Source organism: Microcebus murinus, chromosome 19 (assembly GCF_040939455.1).
Source record: "Microcebus murinus isolate Inina chromosome 19, M.murinus_Inina_mat1.0, whole genome shotgun sequence".
Taxonomy (NCBI): Eukaryota; Metazoa; Chordata; class Mammalia; order Primates; family Cheirogaleidae; genus Microcebus; species Microcebus murinus.
The window spans coordinates 44,229,442-44,248,495 of record NC_134122.1 but is presented as its reverse complement, the minus strand read 5'-3'; the positions used below and the strand labels follow the sequence as shown (position 1 = coordinate 44,248,495).

General features: G+C 43.1%; 1 protein-coding gene across 5 annotated transcripts in view; it reads left to right on the top strand.

The window, feature by feature from the left end:
- Nucleotides 1-19,054, top strand: part of LYST (lysosomal trafficking regulator) — a 408,790-nt gene that overhangs the window by 203,768 nt on the left and 185,968 nt on the right. For 2 of the 5 annotated variants that reach the window (XM_075995490.1, XM_012738282.3), the window contains exon 1: nt 16,600-16,727. The exons of 2 other annotated variants lie outside the window; for them this stretch is intronic. The gene's annotated coding sequence lies outside the window, so the exon portion shown is untranslated. Of the gene's footprint in view, nt 1-16,599; nt 16,728-19,054 lie in introns of those variants that run through there. One more of the 5 variants, XM_012738284.3, reaches the window with a different exon arrangement.

Genomic DNA, 19,054 nt, shown 5'->3' with positions numbered 1-19,054 from the left:
AAAGAAACTAAAGATACTCTCCAAAGTGGAATAGCCAAAGACCTTCATTGCAGAGATTCCAACTCTGATTCTCGGGTGCCAGCAAATTGCGACCGTCTGGGGCATGACGCAGTTATAAAGACTCATTCAATAAATGGGAGCAGATGGGATGATGTGGGATGTAGTTAGATGGGACACATTGAACCGAGCATATCCAGGATGCACTCGTTCTTTCTGTTCTTTCTCCCCTCCTCACCCCTCACCGCTGGCCCTCTAACCCTCCAGCCTCCTTTATACTGCTGATCCGTGCTAAGGACATTGCAAATCTCTCCTTCCTCACATCTTGGAAACTAGAGACAGGCTTATGAGGAAGAGGGAGGCAGAACAGAACTAAGGATTGGAGTGGGGAACTATGAAGGGATAAATAAGGCATTCCATGGCTAGAGAAGTAGAGGGAAGGATACACTGAGAATGAAATTCAAGGGAAAGCTAGGAGGAGCTGGAATGCCCATTGCATAGGATAGCATGGAGATCAGGAGTTTAGCCATTGGGAGGTAAGAACAAGCTCAAGAAGGGCCAAGGTTGGGAGGGGCCTTGAGCAATCGTTCTGTGAGCAGCCGAAACCTGTAGAGCATGTGGGGCGGGGAAGGAGAAGGGCAGGAGTGGATGAAAAAACAACTCCATCCACTCAGAAGCCAAGCCAGTAGCTTGGGAGCTGTCTTCCATTCCCCCTCTCATGGGTTCCTGCATCCTCCTAAACACACCTCTCTATTCCCACACCCTCTCAGCTCCCATCCTGGTCATCTCCCTCTCGGGCTGTTGCAGGGGTCTCACCACCATTGTCTCTTCCTCTAGTCGGTCTTCCCTCCAATCCATCCTTCATGCAACTCCCCACATTATCTTTCTATTTGTTTTTATTTTTACCCCTGGTTTTCTACTCAGTACACATTATCTTTCTAAAATGCAAGCTTGGTCTGATGTCCAGCTTAAAGGACTCCAATGCCCGCCCCACGCCTACAACTACATAGGCACACAAGAGCTTTCAAGATCTGCTCCCTCTGCCACTGCAGCTTCCTCTCCTGTCACTTACTTGCAAGTGTCCAGGGCTGTATTCACCCCAGTTACTTCCTGTTCCTTTAATATGACCTTGGAATTGCCTTCTTACCTCCTTATGCTCTTCCCCCAGCCCAGAATATCTTTTTCTCTTGTCCTGCCTGCCAAACCCTCCCTCATCTTTTAAGACAAAGCTGCCTCCTCTGTGATTTGTAATTGTTCTGCCTCCTACTCTTGTGTGTGTGTGTGTGTGTGTGTAGGTGTGTGTGGGGTGTTAAATATACAATAACATAAAATTTACCATTTTAACCATTTTTGAGTGTACAGTTCGGTGGTATTAAGAACATTCACAGGATTGTGCAAACATTGCCACTATTTATTTCCAGAACTTCATTAACTTCCCCAACTGAAATCCTTTATTTGCCCCATTCCTGCGGTCCCCTGGCAACCACCATTCTCTTTTCTGTCTCTGTGAATTTGACTACTCTTGGTACCTCATGTAAGTGAAATCATGTAGTGTTTGTCCTTTTGTGACAGACTTTTTTCACTTAGTATATTGTCCTCAAGTTTCATCCACGTTGTAGTATATGTCAGAATTTCTTTCTTTTTTATGGCTGAATAATGTTCCATTGTATGTATATAACACATTTTCCTTATCTGTTCATCCATTGATGGACACTTGAGTTGCTTCCACCTTTGGCTACTGTGAATAATGCTGCCATGAACATGGGTTCACAAATATCCCTTTGAGATCCTGCTGTCACTCTTTTTGGTGTATACCAAGAAGTGGAATTGCAGGATCGCATGGTAATTCTAACTCCTAATTCTTTTTCCTCAAGGCTAATTGTGCATGTTAATGTGCATCTTCAATGTAGTAATGCAGCTATATACAAATTCCCTTTGAGTAAATCTAGATAATTAAAGCATAACAAAGACTCTGCAAAGAACATGTGACTCTTTCCTGGAGTAAAAGTATGTTTTTCACATAGAAATTGCAAACCTGTTAAAACGTGACAAGTGCAAATAACACTTGAAATCTAAAATTAGACTCTGACAAAATGCTTCCAAGAAGAAAATCCTTTCAAGAAATCCAGTTAGTGAATTTTGTACCTATCACTTTGTTATGACTTGCTTGGGAATTTGGAAACAGGAAACTCTAGTTCCAGCTCTGCCCTGCCCATTACTTAGAGTAAGTTACTTAATTCTCTTTAGGCTAATTTTATCCTCAGTAAAATAACAAGCCCCCCTTTACATTTGTGATAATAAAGCAATCCAAAGGAAAGTATTCTGGTGGCCTCAAAAAAAGGGGGTCATCTGAATTATCGTATTGGCCAGCACCACATGCAATGCTGGGGTGCTTTTATAGCATACCTGGATGGTAGTAAATTGGCTTCATAGACCTCTCTCAAAGGAAGCTAAATGGAATCTTTTTTTTTTTTTTTTTTTTTTGAGACAGAGTCTCACTTTGTTGCCCAGGCTAGAGTGAGTGCCGTGGCATCAGCCTGGCTCACAGCAACCTCAATCTCCTGGGCTCAGTGATCCTACTGCCTCAGCCTCCCGAGTAGCTGGGACTACAGGCATGCGCCACCATGCCCGGCTAATTTTTTGTATATATATTTTTAGTTGGTCAATTAATTTCTTTCTATTTTTGGTAGAGACGGGGTCTCGCTCAGGCTGGTTTCGAACTCCTGACCTTGAGCGATCCGCCCGCCTCGGCCTCCCAAAGTGCTAGGATTACAGGCGTGAGCCACCGCGCCCGGCCTAAATGGAATCTTTGAAGGACAAAATACAGCGATACTTGCTCATTTCCACTTGGGTATGAAAAATCTTTGAGAAAGGCCTATAGTCCCAGCACTTTGGGAGGCCAAGGCAGGATGATTGCTTGAGGCCAGGAGTTTGAGACCAGCCTGGGCAACATAGCAAGACATTATCTCTACAAAAAGAAAAGGAGAAAAATTAGCTAGGTGTGGTGGCACATGCAATGTAGTCCCAGCTATTTGGGAGGCTGAGGCAGAAGGATCACTTGAGCCCAGAAGTTCGAGGCTGCAGTGAGCTATGATCAGGCCACTGCTCTCCAGCTTAGGCAATAGAGCAAGATCCTGTTTCTAAAAAAAAAAAGAAAGAAAGAAAAAGAAAGAAAAGAAAAAAATCTTTGAGGAGAAAGTAGAATTCCTGGGACCCATCATTTAAGGGTGATAAGCATGGTGCCATTGGGATTTAAAACATGGCAGTTGAGGAGATAGTTTTCCATCAAGAAGGAATGCAGACCAGATGCGGTGGCTCATGCCTGTAATCCTAACACTCTGGGAGGCCGAGGCAGGCAGATTGTTTGAGGTCAGGAGTTTGAAACCAGCCTGAGCAAGAGCGAGAGCCCATCTCTACTATAAATAGAAAGAAATTAATTGGACAACTAATATATATAGAAAAAAATTAGCCGGGCATGGTGGCGCATGCCTGTAGTCCCAGCTACTCGGGAGGCTGAGGCAGCAGGATTGCTTGAGCCCAGGAGTTTAAGGTTGCTAGGCTGATGCCACGGCACTCTAGCCTGGGCAACAGAGTGAGACTCTGTCTCAAAAAAAAAAAAAAAAAAAAAAAAAAAAAAAAAGGAATGGAAACACAAAGAAAGCTCTGTGTCAAGAGTATTAATAGAAAAAATACTCTTGGTGAAAACAGTACATCGTATTTGGTAAGTGTGTATTCCATCCAGGCAGTACCGGTTAGAGCAGCGGTCCCCAACCTTTTTGGCACCAGGGACTGGTTTCATGGAAGACAATTTTTCCATGGACTAGGGATGGGTGGGTGTCATGGGGTGCGGAGCTCAGGCAGTGCTGCACATTTCCTAACAGGCCACAGCCCAGGGTTTGGGGACCACAGGGTTAGAGTATCAGAATAAATACTCCAACTGACTTCCCATGGTTATTTCTGGCTTGCAATACACATTAGGTACAGCATAGATATGTTCATAGTCACTGCTATGATGTTGCCAAATTATGACACTTTTAATGAGTAATAAATCAACACAGCTTTCTTGACTTAGAAGAACTGGCCAATTAACTTACCTGTAGATCTTACAACCTACCTTTTTCTCTTCCATGTTTTCAGAGTGTCGATGCTATTGATTCTCCACAGGAGAAGACAGTATAAGGCAAGCCTACTGATATATTTTTTTCACATAAACAGAGAAATTAATATTGAATGGGATATAGTCTTTCTTCTTCATTCCTTTCTCTTTACTCACTGAAACTGAGAAAGTGGTCAGTAAAAAGAAAACATGTTTGGAACAATTACAGAATTCAGGTGATTTAACCCCTCTCTTGTAAATACGAGATATCGAAGGCAGAGTGCTGTGCATGTAGTTAAATCTAAGAAAAACATGAGACAGCAGTTTCTTCTTCTGAAAAACGTAGATGCATTTTCAGGGCTATCAGTTTATGGATCTATATCTGTCTATTCTGGAGAGCCCAGAAACAACCTGAAAAGTAGGAAATTAGTATGCAATAAAGATGATAATGGTATTTCTAATTAGAGGGGGGAAAGATGAGCATAATGAATGAATGGTGTTAAAAGAACAGATAATCTTTTTGGAGGGAAATGTTTTTTCCCTGTTTTCTTTCCCTTTAAATGGTGTCTTCCACATGTTTTGTCAGGCATCTGGTTAGGGAGTCTGTAGACACAGGCAGCAGCTGGGTGCCACTCAACAGTGCTTGCGGTGACTATTGTCGGCATTCAACCATTCCTGCCACATGCTCCTCCTTTTGCAAAATCAGTCTCCAGTGGTCAAAGATTTCTTTTATTTTCAGACATCTATTGTATGTATGTGTGCCTTGAATTGATCAGATTTCATTCATCACATCCCTGTAAATGCATTCTCCCCAGTGATGGAGGCTCTAATATCATTTCTCCGCATTAAGAATCAGCCATGGGTAGGGAGGAGTCTCACCTCCTAGTTGCTGTGCATGTGTGAAAAACTCAGTTCACTGGCTTGCCTGAGCCTGATGTGATGGGTGGCAAGGACAGGGTTAAAAGCCAGGTTTCCAACAATTAGCAGGGGCACAGCTGCCAGTAAATACAGTGTTGTTTGCAACCCATCAGGAAGCCCTTGCTCTCCTATTAGACCTAATTATCAGTCAGCAGCTTGAGTTCCAGAAATGGCATTACAGGTTCAGCAGGAAACAAATCAGGGGAGGTTATCCTGCAGGGCGAGAGGTTCTATGATGGTGCTTTACAATACATTTCCTGGTCATCTATTACTGTGATTTGGTGACCTCCAATTCTCGGCTGATGCTTTTAATGTCTGGAGGAGGAACATGTGCAGCGGGAGCTGCCATAGTGGAAGCAGGGCTATCATCACTACTTTTATTTCAGGTTGCTGGGATCTGACGATTAGGGAGAGTGTGTCTGTTGGGGTTGGGGGGATTGGGACGGATGGGCTAGAAGGAAGTGTATCTTCTCCAAACCACTTAGAATTCAGGAGAAGCCAAGTTCAATGGTAGCTTGCATACTGGCCCCAAAGTCCACCCACGGGGCCAGCCACTCTGCCATAAGCCACTCCCTCCTTGGCCAGGGCAGGGATGCATTTTGCCAACACTGTCTTCTGCCCGAGAATCCTCATCCAGGTGAAGGCTGAGCTCACCTGCTCCTGGGATGTTGCTTTGGAGCTCTACTGACTGAGCTACCCTGCCTCGCTGACATATGCAAAGTGACATGATGATTTTTGAACAACTATCATCTAGATATTAAAATATAAGAAGATTACACTATTAAAAAGGCCAAGCCATTTTTCAATGTCTTGCTTATTTAATTTCTTTTACAATTCACAAAGGTGCCTTAACACAGCTTATCTGAGTCAACTTAGAGTTCCAGAATCTAGTAACACCCTGTTGCCATGTCTTCTCTACGTTATATTTCGGTGAACTGAAATATAACATAGATAAGACATTTCCAACCTAATATCTGCATTTGTTCCAATATCACTGTGTGTTTCAGACCTTTTTTCCATGTTGGATAGTGTCAGGTACTAAACAGAGTGTACATCTTATTTTCAATAACATGGCCCACCTGGGCTACTGCTATACTACCAAGTGACACAACTGTCTCAGAACTGTACTCAAAGGATACTGCATTAATGAAAAAACAAAATCAAAAGTTGGCCAAAACCCAGCTGTTTACAAAATGAATTCTATGTCCCATGGACTCCTACATTTCCTGCGTTGGTCTACTGTCAGCACAAGCTGGGCAGGGAGAAACCACTTTGCTTCCATCCAAGGCTCTGTCAGGCACACACCTGATGGAGTGAGTGACCTCTCTTGGCCAAGGCTGGTGTGTAAGGCCGACCCCTCCATGTCGTGGAGCTGGGCCACACTCTTTTCTCTGGTGCGACCACTCGGTTCTATGGATACCAAGTCAGTGCTGCCTGGGACCAGGGATCCTATGGACATTTTAGTGAAAACAGCCCTTTCAGTTTTAAATCTCAAATGCTTTTATCCAGGACAGGACTTAGAAATACCTAGGAAGCAGTAGGGAGCAAATCGGATGCAGACAACCTGCTGCACATCCAATCGCTTGTTCCTTTCTGCAAGCTAACTTTTATTATTAGTTGAGCTTGTGTACCAGGGAAGGTCTGAATGAGAGCTTCCCAAGAAGGCTCTTCAGTCATTGATGTGAACCTATTCCTGGGGCTGCTCCACCAAGACCCCTATAACTCTCACCATCTGGATTCCAGACATATACATAGTTTAGACTTAAGGTGAGACCACATTATATTAATGTTCAATTCTGATTTCTTACATAGTGAGCTAGGGAAATGATTATGTACGTTTTACAAGTTTGATTTCTCTTTGCATAAAACAGTACTTTAGGGCCGGGCGCGGTGGCTCACGCCTGTAATCCTAGCTCTCTGGGAGGCCGAGGCGGGCGGATTGCTCGAGGTCGGGAGTTCAAAACCAGCCTGAGCAAGAGCGAGACCCCGTCTCTACTATAAATAGAAAGAAACTAATTGGCCAACTAATATATATAGAAAAAATTAGCCGGGCATGGTGGCGCATGCCTGTAGTCCCAGCTACTTGGGAGGCTGAGACAGAAGGATCGCTTGAGCCCAGGAGTCTGAGGTTGCTGTGAGCTAGGTTGACGCCACGGCACTCACTCTAGCCTAGGCAACAAAGTGAGACTCTGTCTAAAAAAAAAAAAAAACAAAAAAAACAAAAAAAAAAAACAGTACTTTACTTGTGGGCACAGTGGTACATACCTATAGTCCCAGCTACTCAGGAGACTGAGTCAGGAGGATCACTTGAGCCCAAGAGTTAGAAGCCAGCCTGGGCAACACAGCAAGACCCTGTATCTAAAAAAAAAAACAAAACAAAACCCACGCACACAAACTCCAGCACTTTATGTTTTTTTTTTAATTTTTATTTTTTGAGACAGAGTCATGCTCTGTTGCCTGGGCTAGAGTGCCGTGGCATCAGCCTAGTTCACAGCAACCTCAAACTCCTGGGCTCAAGTGATCCTCCTACCTCAGCCTCCTGAGTAGCTGGGACCACAGGCATGTGCCACCATGCCTGGCTAATTTTTTCTATTTTTGGTAGAGACAGGGTCTCGCTCTTGCTGAGGCTGGTCTCAAACTCCTGACCTCAAGCAATCCTCCCACCTTAGCCTCCCAGAGTGCTAAGATTATATATAGCCCATCCAGCACTTTACTAACAAACAGGATACCACATCATACTGCACTCAGATATCAAATATTTAGATCAGCCAGACACAAAAATCAGAATTTAAATAAAATTTTCTGAAGTGTAAGAAGACACATAACCTCTCACAACTGTTGGCCACGTGACTATAGGTCATAGAGAATTCATTCAGCTATTTATATTCTTCTGCATCATTGTCTTCCTCACTTATTTAAAAAATTAATTGAGCAGCCACTATCTGAGGTACTTGGGAACACAATAAGCCAAAATACAGTTCCTACAACTTAATAAACTCAAAGCGTATTTGAGAAGACAAACATTTTTGGAAAATAATGATAGCCATATTGTAGGCAGCAGGGAAGGAAGTCTATATAAGATTGTGTTTAGCTTGTCTGCCACAGTTCCTTGGGATATTCTTCCCTTTCAGTAGATAAAAGAGAAAATGCATATTTTAATTTAAATTCTTACTTATGAATACAAAAGGGCAAGACTGCCTTTTGTACATTTAGCACAGGTCTTCTGCTGGTGTAAGATGAAGACTAACTGAGACAACCAGGCAGTTGTGTGGGACAGGGCTCCTTCCATCAGTGTCATGTAAGAGCCCCTGGCTTAGGGAAAGCCTTTATCCTTCGGCGTCTGGTCCTTATTAAAACAGACTCTCCACCAGCCACTCTGGAGAGTCAGTGTACCCTGTTATTATAGTTATGAAATGCTTAATCGGCATCTCACTAATTGCCGCACAGCAGGCCCAAGATATTTATCCCAAGGTATTTAACTTGTGCCTTTGAGGTTTTTCAATAAATAGGCATTTCAAGCAATATAGAAAAATGGCTTAGTTAAAAATGACCAGGTTGAAATATGGAGCAATTATCTATCCAGCTACAGTTGGAGCAGGGAGAAAATACAAATCATCTTCATCCTCCTTCCCGCCTGCCTTCCCAGCATCATTCACACCTTCCCTGAATTGTGGCCCTGACTCCCTCTGCTTTGGAAAGGATCTTCAAACCACTGTGATCTCTCCCACCTTCTCTCCCCTAGAATAGTGCTTCTTAAACTTTAACGTGCTTACAAATCACCCAGGGATCTTGTCAAAATGCCAAGTCTGACTCAGGAAGTCTGGGGCATGGCGTGAGATTCTGTATTTCTCACAAGCTCCCAGTAATCCCGATGCTGCTGGTCCGAGGGGGAGCCTGGGCCTAGAGCACCCTTGCTGCCCATCCTGGCCCAGCTGTCAATGGTTTCAGGACACATAGATTTCATAGACATCCACACACCCATCCACACACACTGACAGCCATACCAACAATGCCAAGAAAACAACAAACCCTTTCGGGGACCAATCAGGTTGCCAACCAACTCGTTATTGCCAACCGATTGGTCAAGAAAGGCCATTAAAGATATGCCACGCTGTTATTTCTGCATCATAGAAGGAAAGTTATCTATGGTCCTCGACCCGCAGAGTCACAGACCAATACCAGTTTATGGCCTGTTAGGAACCAGCTGCACAGAGGGTGGTGAGCGGTGGGCCAGCCAGCGAGGCTTCATCTATATTTACAGCCGCTCCCCATCATTCACATCACTGCATGAGCTCTGCCTCCTGTCGGATCAGCAGTGGCATTAGATTCTTATAGGAGCTCGAACCCTGCTGTGAATGTAATGCCCTTGAATCATCCCGAAATCACCTTCCCACCCCCCATCCATGGAAAAATTGTCTTCCATGAAACTGGTCCCTGGTGCCAAAAAAGGTTGGGGACAACTGAATTGCCAAAAAGTAGAAAGGGCATAGTTTCAAAATAAAGGACAATTTTTTTAAAAATAAAATTAGCTTTGTGTAAAAACTCACTACATTGATCTTATTTTTACAGTTTTATCCTAGACTAGGGGTGCTTAAAGCATTTAGGAAAAATTGGCCTGCCCAAGCCTACTAAGTCTTTAAGTCTCAAGTCTAGAGTTAGCCTTTCCAAATAGCCTGTTCTGATCCTGGGATGGGGGTTGGATGTTCCCCAACGCTGCTCCCATGCACGATGCTGTCGTAACTCTCATTCCCCTCCTCTGTAATTGCTTGTTTGCCCGTCTGAAGTCCCAGCAGACCTGGAATGTCGTTCAGCTCCCTTTGGATTCCAAAGCCTCGAACAGCGCATGTACACAGAAAATAGCCAATATTGAATGAAAGTCTGAAATAATGGCTCAATCTTGCAACCTTACTGCTATAGTGGATTCTGTGTGGTACGTGGTATTAGGTAGAGTTTTCGACATTTTTTTGAAATGGTTCAAAATTGTGGTGAGTATATAACAATAAAGAAAGTGTACATATTAAGAATTTTTTTATGTAGCATAGTTTTTTTCAGTAGGCAGTGAAACACAAATAAATCTTTACCTGTTCCTTTAAATCTGCCTAGCCCTTTCCAACTGTTGCTTTGAACTGGTCGAGTGCTATTTTGTTCTGTGAATCTGCTGATAACTTGGACTACCTCTGTATTTTTCTAGTTTCCTTCTGAATGAGCTTCTTTGAGCTTTAGTGAGTTCTTGTAATTTTTAATGGACTTCTATGACCTAGGCTCTTGGCTGTATAAATAGGAATGGATAGGAAACCTGCATTTCTAATGTTAATTTCCTTATACTTCTTAGCCTGTCCATTGTGTTAGACAGACTTAGTTTGCTCTTCCAAAATAAACAGCTCATGCAGGTTATAGCTGAAAGTTAACCAGAAACTTGTTGGCCACAGGAATATATTGGGAATTAAGATGGACAAATATTGGCTATTAAAACAAGAAATGCCAAGTAAATCACTTGGCTAAGAATTATGCTCAGTAATGAACTCAAATCCCTCTTTTTCTTCCAAGAGAGTAATGGTGATAGTGCTAACACAACAATAACAATAACAACTCTATGTGTGAGCATGTACTAAAACATCTGTGGGCATGTATTTCAATTCTAATGATTATCTTTAGGATGAGATTACAGAATACTTTCATTTTTTCTATTGTATATTTGTCTAGTGTTTGAATATATTACTATAGCATATATTTTCTGTTGTAAAAGTAGAAAAACAGGTCAACATTTTAAGAAGAAAATACTGTCATGAAAGTTAATGACACTATTGCCCATGAGTACAGTCTTTCCTATATATGAAAGTAGGACACTAAGATACAATCATCATGAGGTTTCCACAGGAAAGAAAGGAAATTGCAGTTGTTTTACACTTTTAGTTGATTGAAAAGGTCATCTCATAAAATATTTTTTGACCTTTTTTATTTACTTTTTAATTTTTTTTTTTGAGACAGAGTCTTGCTCTGTTGCCCGGGCTAGAGTGCCATGGAGTCAGCCTAGCTCACAGCAACCTCAAACTCCTAGGCTCAAGCAATCTTCCTGCCTCAGCCTCCCGAATAGCTGGGACTGCAGGTGCATACCACTACATCCAGCTAATTTTTTTCTATTTTTAGTAGGGATGGGGACTTAGTCTTGCTGAGGCTGGTCTCGAACTCCTGACCTCAAGAGATCCTCCTGCCTCAGCCTCCCAGAGTGACAAGCCAACAAGCGTGAGCCACTGCGCCCAGCCATTGATCTTTTTCTATGTTGAGATTCAGAACACAATACCCCTAAGTATGGTGCCTTGGCACGCTATGTACTTTGAATTGAAGGAAACTGAAAGCACCTCAGAAGAAAAATCTATCTGGCCTTCTTCCATCCTCCTTTCTCCTGCTCATCTTTCTCTCACAAGGCAGCCATAGAAACTCAAGTTCCACTTCCCCAAGGCAAGCCATAGGAAGTAGAACCCTTCTTCTTCAAAGCAAGCCGTAAAACCTAGACATATTACTCTAACTTCCTTTCCCAACCTTTTATGTAGAAGGTGACCATAAAGAAATTCTCTATTAGTTATACTGGTATACTAAACAAAAAAAAAAAAAAAAAAAAAAAAAAAAAAAGAAATTCTCTGATCTTCCCTGTCTAAGAGTAGGTCATAAAACCCTCATTCCAGAGGGGTCCTGTCCTTTACCCAGGAAGAAGGAATGCTACACAGAGAGGCCGAAAAAGAACCTGAACAGACAGGCCTTGCTGGGTTTCTCCCCATGCCCAGTCTAACCATTAGGTGATACTCTTTTGTCCAATCACATTTCTATGTGGCTGTCCATTCTTTATCAAACCTAAGCATAAAAATGGACAGTTTTCCCTGGGTCTCTGGGTCTTCATTTCCAAAGGCTTCTATGTCACATAAAACTTTGATTAAAGAGGCCAGGTGCGGTGGCTCACGTCTATAATCTTAGCACGTTGGGAGGCAAAGGTGGGGGGGATTCCTTGAGCTCAGGAGTTCGAGACCAGCCAGAGCAAGAGAGAGACCTCCATCTCTACTATAAATAGAAATAAATTAGCTAAACAATTAAAAATAGAAAAAAATTAGCCGGGCATGGTGGCACATGCCTGTAGTCCCAGCTACCTGGGAGGCTGAGGCAGGAGGATTGCTTGAGGTCAGGAGTTTGAGGTTGCTGTGAGCTCAGCAACTGACTGATGCCATGGCACTCTAGCCCGGGCAACAGAGTGAGACTCTGTCTCAAAACAAAAAACAACTTTGATTAAATAAATTTGTGTGTTTTCTCCTGCTAATCTGTCTTTATTAGTTTTATTTCAGACCCAGCCAAGAACCCTAAAAGAGTTGAGGAAACTTTTCCTCCTCTACATTTATAAATTTTCTTTTAATCTAAGGACTTAAGAGTTTTTCAGTATAGATACTTTTGGGGATTTAAAATGCTATTCATGATGTAGTAGAGAAAATTACATAAAAGAATCTTACTAAACCCCAACTTGATAAGTTTTGCAAAAAGGAGATGTTGCTGACAACTTAATGAAGACATTAATTATGAACTGACCTCTTCAATAAAGTTTCCAGGTGCCTATTAAGAAGCACATTCTTAAAAGATTCATATACATCCTAATGAATCAGGCATTTCAAAATTAAATTTGTATGTCTATAATTTTTAAATGTAGTAATTGCTTGGTCTTTAGTGAAATGTATAATTTTAGTCATCTGTATAATTTTGACCACGTTACTTTACTGAAATTGCAGTCTTGTACTCCTCTATCACTTTACAGATCCATTTCTTTTCCAGTGCATTGCAGTAAGGCATTAAAGTTGTCCAGCTACATCTCAAAATTATGATTAACTTACTCTTTGGATGTTTATTTGAATTTTAAACAGAATTTTCTTTTTCTTTTTTTTTTTTTTTTTAAGACAGAGTCTCACTTTGTTGCCCAGGCTAGAGTGAGTGCCGTGGCGTCAGCCTGGCTCACAGCAACCTCAATCTCCTGGGCTCAGCGATCCTACTGCCTCAGCCTCCCGAGTAGCTGGGACTACAGGCATGCGCCACCATGCCCGGCTAATTTTTTGTATATATATTTTTAGTTGGTCAATTAATTTATTTCTATTTTTGGTAGAGACAGGGTCTCGCTCAGGCTGGTTTCGAACTCCTGACCTTGAGCAATCCGCCCGCCTCGGCCTCCCAAAGTGCTAGGATTACAGGCGTGAGCCACCACGCCTGGCCAGAATTTTCTTAATTAATTAAAACATTTATCCTAATACTCTGGGAGGCCGTTGTAGGAGGATCGCTTGAGGTTGGGAGTTGGAGACCAGCCTCAGCAAGACTGAGACCCCGTTTCTACTACTAATAGAAAACATTATCTGGGTGTGGTGGCGCTCATGCTCGGGCCCAAGAATTTGAGGTTGCTGTGAGCTAGGCTGAAGCCATGGCACTCTAGCCCTAGCAACAGAGTAAGAGTCTGTCTAAAAAAAAACAAAAATTCATCCAAATATTTACTGAGAGCCTGCTAAGTGCCACTGTTCTGGCACTTGGTATACATCATAAATAGAACGAAGATTGCTGCCCTTGTGGAACCTATAGTCTAAATGGGAGTGACAATAAAAATAAGCAGAATAAATAGGTAAATTATGTGATATGCTAGAAGATGACAGGTGCTATGAAAGAGATGACGTTTAGAGTTATAGGTTACAATATGTCATCTCTCAGCACCAGATCCCAAGTGACAGAGGACCTCTGTGTTTTTAAATAAAATTATTTTAGGTGACATTTGTGATATCAGGGACATTTAAGTGTGAGGTGCAGAGTATAGGCCCCTCTTGCCTAAGTTTAAGTGCAGTATTAAGGGAAGACCTCATTGAGAGGTGGACTCTGAGCAAAGACATGAAGGAGATAAGGGATTTGTACCTGTGGCTATCTGGAGAAAAAGAATTTTTTTTTTTATTTTTTTATTTTTTTTTTTTACTTCTTTTAAAAATTTTTTTCCTTTGTTTATTTTTTATTTTTTTCTTTTTCTTGCAGAACACCTGACAGTCAAGAGAAAAAGAATTTTAAGCAGAGGGACTAGCCAGTGCAAAGGCTTTAAAGCAGAAATGTGTTTGGCATATTTGGTAAACAGTAAATAATAATAATAATAATTTTTAAGGTATTTTGGGCAATAATTAAATGTGATATTATGCACATTTATATTAACTGCATGTTTTTAAACTTTGATGTTATAATATCATTTTAGAATCTAATTTTGGAGTCAAATTATCTGGACATTTCCCACTTAGGAAGTTTTCCAGTATGTGATAGGTACATAAGTAGGGCTTCCTTCTACGTATTTATTATTTTTCTTTACTTTTTCTTCTTTTGCATGTTTTTGATTACACACTTTTTGTATTCCTCTTGTTAACTAAAAAAAAAAAATTAAGGTTTATACTTTGGGAAAAGGAGAGCTTTATTTCTCATGAAGGGTAGCAACATGTTGGGCAGCCATTCCAACAGGATGGGAAGCAGAGTGTGGGCCAAAGGCCAGGCACGCAGTGCATCAAAGAAGAGGTAAAAGGCAACAGGATTTTATACCCAGAAGTGTGGTCAAATATACATATTTAACAAGCTATAGTAGGAGTCATGAATATTTATGAAGAGAAATTATACCCTGTAATTGTGCTTTATCACTCCCATCCCATCATGGCTGGGAACTCAGTTTTAAGGTGTTTCTAGGGTCTTCTTGGCTGAGAGGGGTCCTATCAGTTCACTTAGGATTTTATTTTAGCTCATACTTTGAAATCTTTTAAACTAAGTTTTATTTAATATGTATATTTAATATTGATGTTCTCAGATACTATTGAACAAAATCAATACTGCAGTAGCTTGGTTAAAATACTGGTTAAAATATTTCATGCTTCAGATATACAGAGAAAAAAACAGTCACAAATGACATTACTTTGTGCCTTTTATAAGTAATACTCTGAGGGTCAGTTGTGTACCATTGTCGTTTAAAGTCTGTCTCTCTGTTGCTTTAATGAAATCATGATCACCCATTATTTTCTATGCAAGGTTAACAGAAATTGGCTTGTTACTTGACATTTCTGTGACTTCTTTCAACCATTAGAAAAGGGGGGGGCTGTTTTTAAGATTAGTGGATGAAAGTTAATGTGTAAGTAAGAGCAGGTTCAGTTTAGGTAAAATTGTAAAACAGGTCGTTGGGCTTCCTCTTCCTCTTTGAATTCAGGCAGAAAAGTATCTCCAGCACAGTACAGAACCTAGCACATTGTGAGTGCTCATTATATATTTGTTAAATGAGTGATGATTTCCCTGAGGCATCTTTTTCATTAACTTGTTAGGGACTTGCCCATACCCAGAATATTTGCATTTTAAAAGGCTGCCTGCCAGAGGAAGTGGGCAACCTTGCCTAAAGGCATGAAGATATGAATGGTTAAATATAGGACATCAAAGAGGTGACGCTTTAAAGTGGGGAATTTTCCCCAAAAGCCCCTATAAAGCACATCAATGGGCAACTATTTACTTTGCTTGTCATTGGGTCAGATGGGAGTTTGAGGAATTGAGAGTTACATTTGGTATATACCCTTGGGACATAATTTCCTGAATTATTTCTATTTGATAATTCTATGTGAAAAATTACGAGAGTTGATTCTATAGCCATTCCTGTCAATTTGTAGACGATTTGCTTACAGTTTGTATTGTTTGGTAGGACTTGGAAAACTACTGAACAATACAAACTATATTTGTGTAGTTCAGGCTCTTTCCTAGTATGACATTTCTGTCACAGTGACTAGGAGGTGAGGAGTAGTGGCTCTTGAAATGCCAAACCTCTGGGTGCCAGTCAGCTTCGTGCTGGGCCTGGCAGTCTGTGATGCAGCTGAAAACATCCTCGTATTTAATCTACAGCTCCCACTTTCTGGAGGGACTGGTACATTAAGGCACATAGCGCTGACAGTGTGCACTGTAGACAATTGTGCTTGAACAGAAATATGTTGGAAAAAACACCTCTGCACTGAATTTAATTCTACAGTGGCTTTGCAAACCTCTTCTCATTTGTTGAGCGAAGCTTACGGTAACCCTTACAATATGGCTTTTTCCAGGTCCTGGAGGAAGGCTAGGGGTTCCTCGTGGATAAAGCCTTTCTGCCTCTCCCGACTCCTTCCCATATTTCTTCTATCCTCATCCTCTGGACCTACACAACCGGACAGGATGACATTCTGTGTTGAATGGAGGAAGCGGGCGCTGCGCATGTGCTAGATGCTTTTCAAACGGAGCAAGCTCTCCCCGGGGCCTGACGCAGCCCACTACGCAGAGCACAGACAGGAGGTGCGGGAGCCGGGCAGGCCCCGCCCTGCGCTGAGGAACCCCCAGGGCCCCGAAGCCGCGGCCCCGCGGATGGGCCCGCCCCGTCCGCTCCCCATTGGCTCGCCGGCTTTATACGTCACCCCTGCGACTCCGGCGTTGCCCTCCCAGAGTTGGGCGGGACTAGGAACTCGCGAGGCGGGGCCCAGTGCGCACGCGCAGGAGAGTGGGTCTGAGTCCGGACTGGAGGGAGGGAGGGGGTGGTGTTCCCGGTTTCCTGGGTTACCTGAGGGGGCGGGGGCGGGGAATTCGCGGCGGCGGCGGCGGCGGCAGCAGCAGCAGCCCCAGCGTCGACTGGGGATTCTCCGTGTGAGCGAAGTGCGCGGTGGCGGCAGCGGCTACAGAGCAGGTAAAGGCGGCTTCTGGGCGCCGACGGTGCCGGAGAGGGCTTAGGGTAGCGGACCCTACGCGTGTCCTGGAGGGAGGGCGGTTCGGAGGTGGTGGCTGTCAGCCCGGGGTGAGGGTCGCCGCTGCCGGGCTGAGGGAGCCGGAGGACTCGGCCTGACGCGCTGGCCTGGGGCTTCCTCTCCAGCTTCGCGGCTCCGGGCGTCTCTCCGCGGCGCCAGGCCGCCTCTGCCACGGCTGAGCAGCCACGGGCGGGAGCTCGGCGGGGCCCCTCCAGGCCATTGCAGCTGCCGCGCGGCCACCGGGCACTAACTTTATTTCCCGGCCCGCGAGGGGTGAGGTCGAGCAGGCTGGCGGCGATCTGCTGCTACCTTTATTGCATTTTTTAATCCTATGCCGCGGCACTCCCTCACCCCAGCCGGGCCCAGACTGGCAGGTTTGAAGATGGGAATTGACAGTTTCCGCGCCACCACCCTGCTGGGTCGCTTCCTCGCACTCCTGCCCCGCCGCCGTCATCGCCCACCTGTCATCTTCACCGTGCGACTTGGTCTGCTGCTTTTTTCCTGCCTGTGACACCCCTTGCCCGGGCGAGAACCTTTCTCCAGGGGATCCCCTGAGACATCTGCTGTCTCAGGCATCATTGGAGCCTGGCTGAGATGCCCCTTTGCCTCTGATGGGTTATACTGTATGGGAAATAACCCAGTTAGAACCCGGGTTGTTTAGTGGTGGAGGGGATACAGAGGCTTTAGGAAAGGTTTCCTTAGCCCTGATTCTTACCGGGTTAAACAAAACGTAGCAAAACATCCCCTATATGCTCAACAGACCATACGTGCACAGTGACAGCACTTGATAGTTTATGGGCTTTCTTTAAGCAGATAGAAAATTTTAAGGGGGTTGAATCTTGTTTTGAATATGTTGGTGTTGCATTTGGACCTGTGTTTCTTTGAAAATCAAATTCAGCTGGCATATTCCTTAGGGTTTGTTTAACAGATTGATAAGACAAACTGAAGAGGGCTTTTCTCCTGATGATTCTTGGTTCTTCTCTATTACTTTAAACTTACGCACTTAGAAACCTTATGCTCATAAACATTTTGACTCTTTAAGCTTTCATTTTATAAATGTAGTTAATTTATATGGGTATCTGTTTTAAAGAGCTTTGCAAGTAGCCAGCAACTCTTTTTCTGATAGCTCTTTGCTGTCATCCATATTGGTTACTGTAAAGATTGAGCATTTAGAGAAGAGAGGGCGTAAGAAGAAAATGAGTTACCATAATTTAATTTACATGAGAACACTGTAAACTATAAAATTATATGTAAATTCAGTAAATATTTACTGAGCACCTACTGTGTACCAGACACTTTTCTAAACAGGTAAATATACTCTTGTTTATAGAACTTATAGTAAACAAAATATGTGCTATGTCAGATAGTATTAAGGGCTGTAGAGAAAAAGTAGAGAGGAGGGAGGACGGGGAACTGGGTAGCTGCGGAAGGCTTCCTGGAGATGGTGATGTTTGAGCCAAGACTGGAAAGAAGTGAGGGATAATCCATGCACCCTTCTGGGGGAAGAGTGTGCTAGTAAAGGGGAAAGTACTTGCAAAAGCCCTGAGGCAAGAGTATGCTAGGCCAGTTTGAGGACAGCAGAGAGAAGCTGATTTGGCTGTGGTGGAGTGAGCAAAGAGTAGCGGATATAAAGTCGGAGAGGTTACTGTGGTGGGAGATTAGATTGTGTAAGGCCTTATAGGCCTTTGAAGGACTTGGGTTTTTACTCTGAGTGAGAAGGGAAGTCCTCCCTTTGGATAAAGAAAGGATATAATCTGACTTATCAATGGACCTTTTAAATGGTCCTTCTGGTGGCTGGATAGAGAAGAGTTTTTTGTGGAGGAGAGGTTGAGCAGGAGCAGAGACAGGGATACCAGTACAGGGACTGTTGCCACAATCCAGGCCAGAGATAATGTAGCTTGGACAAGGCTGGAACTGGTGGAGGTGGTGAGAGGTCATTGATTTCAGGATAAATTGAGGGTAGAGGTGTAAAGAATGCCAACATTTTGTCCTGAGGAAGTAGGATGATGGGATAGATAGGTACTGCAATGAGGTTTATGAGAGGAGTAGGTTTGGTGGGGAGAAGGTTAGGAGTTGGTTAGAAGACATTAAAATTAGACATCCAAGTTTTTAAAGTAAAAACGTATTCAATTAATGGTAAGGAAGACTATTCAGGACCATTGTGATGGGTATAGGGACCACCACAACAGGGCCTGCAGTGAGGGAGAGATACTAGGCTCAACTCTAAGTACAGCATGGACAAGAGGGAATTTATAGCTAAGGAGCAGTG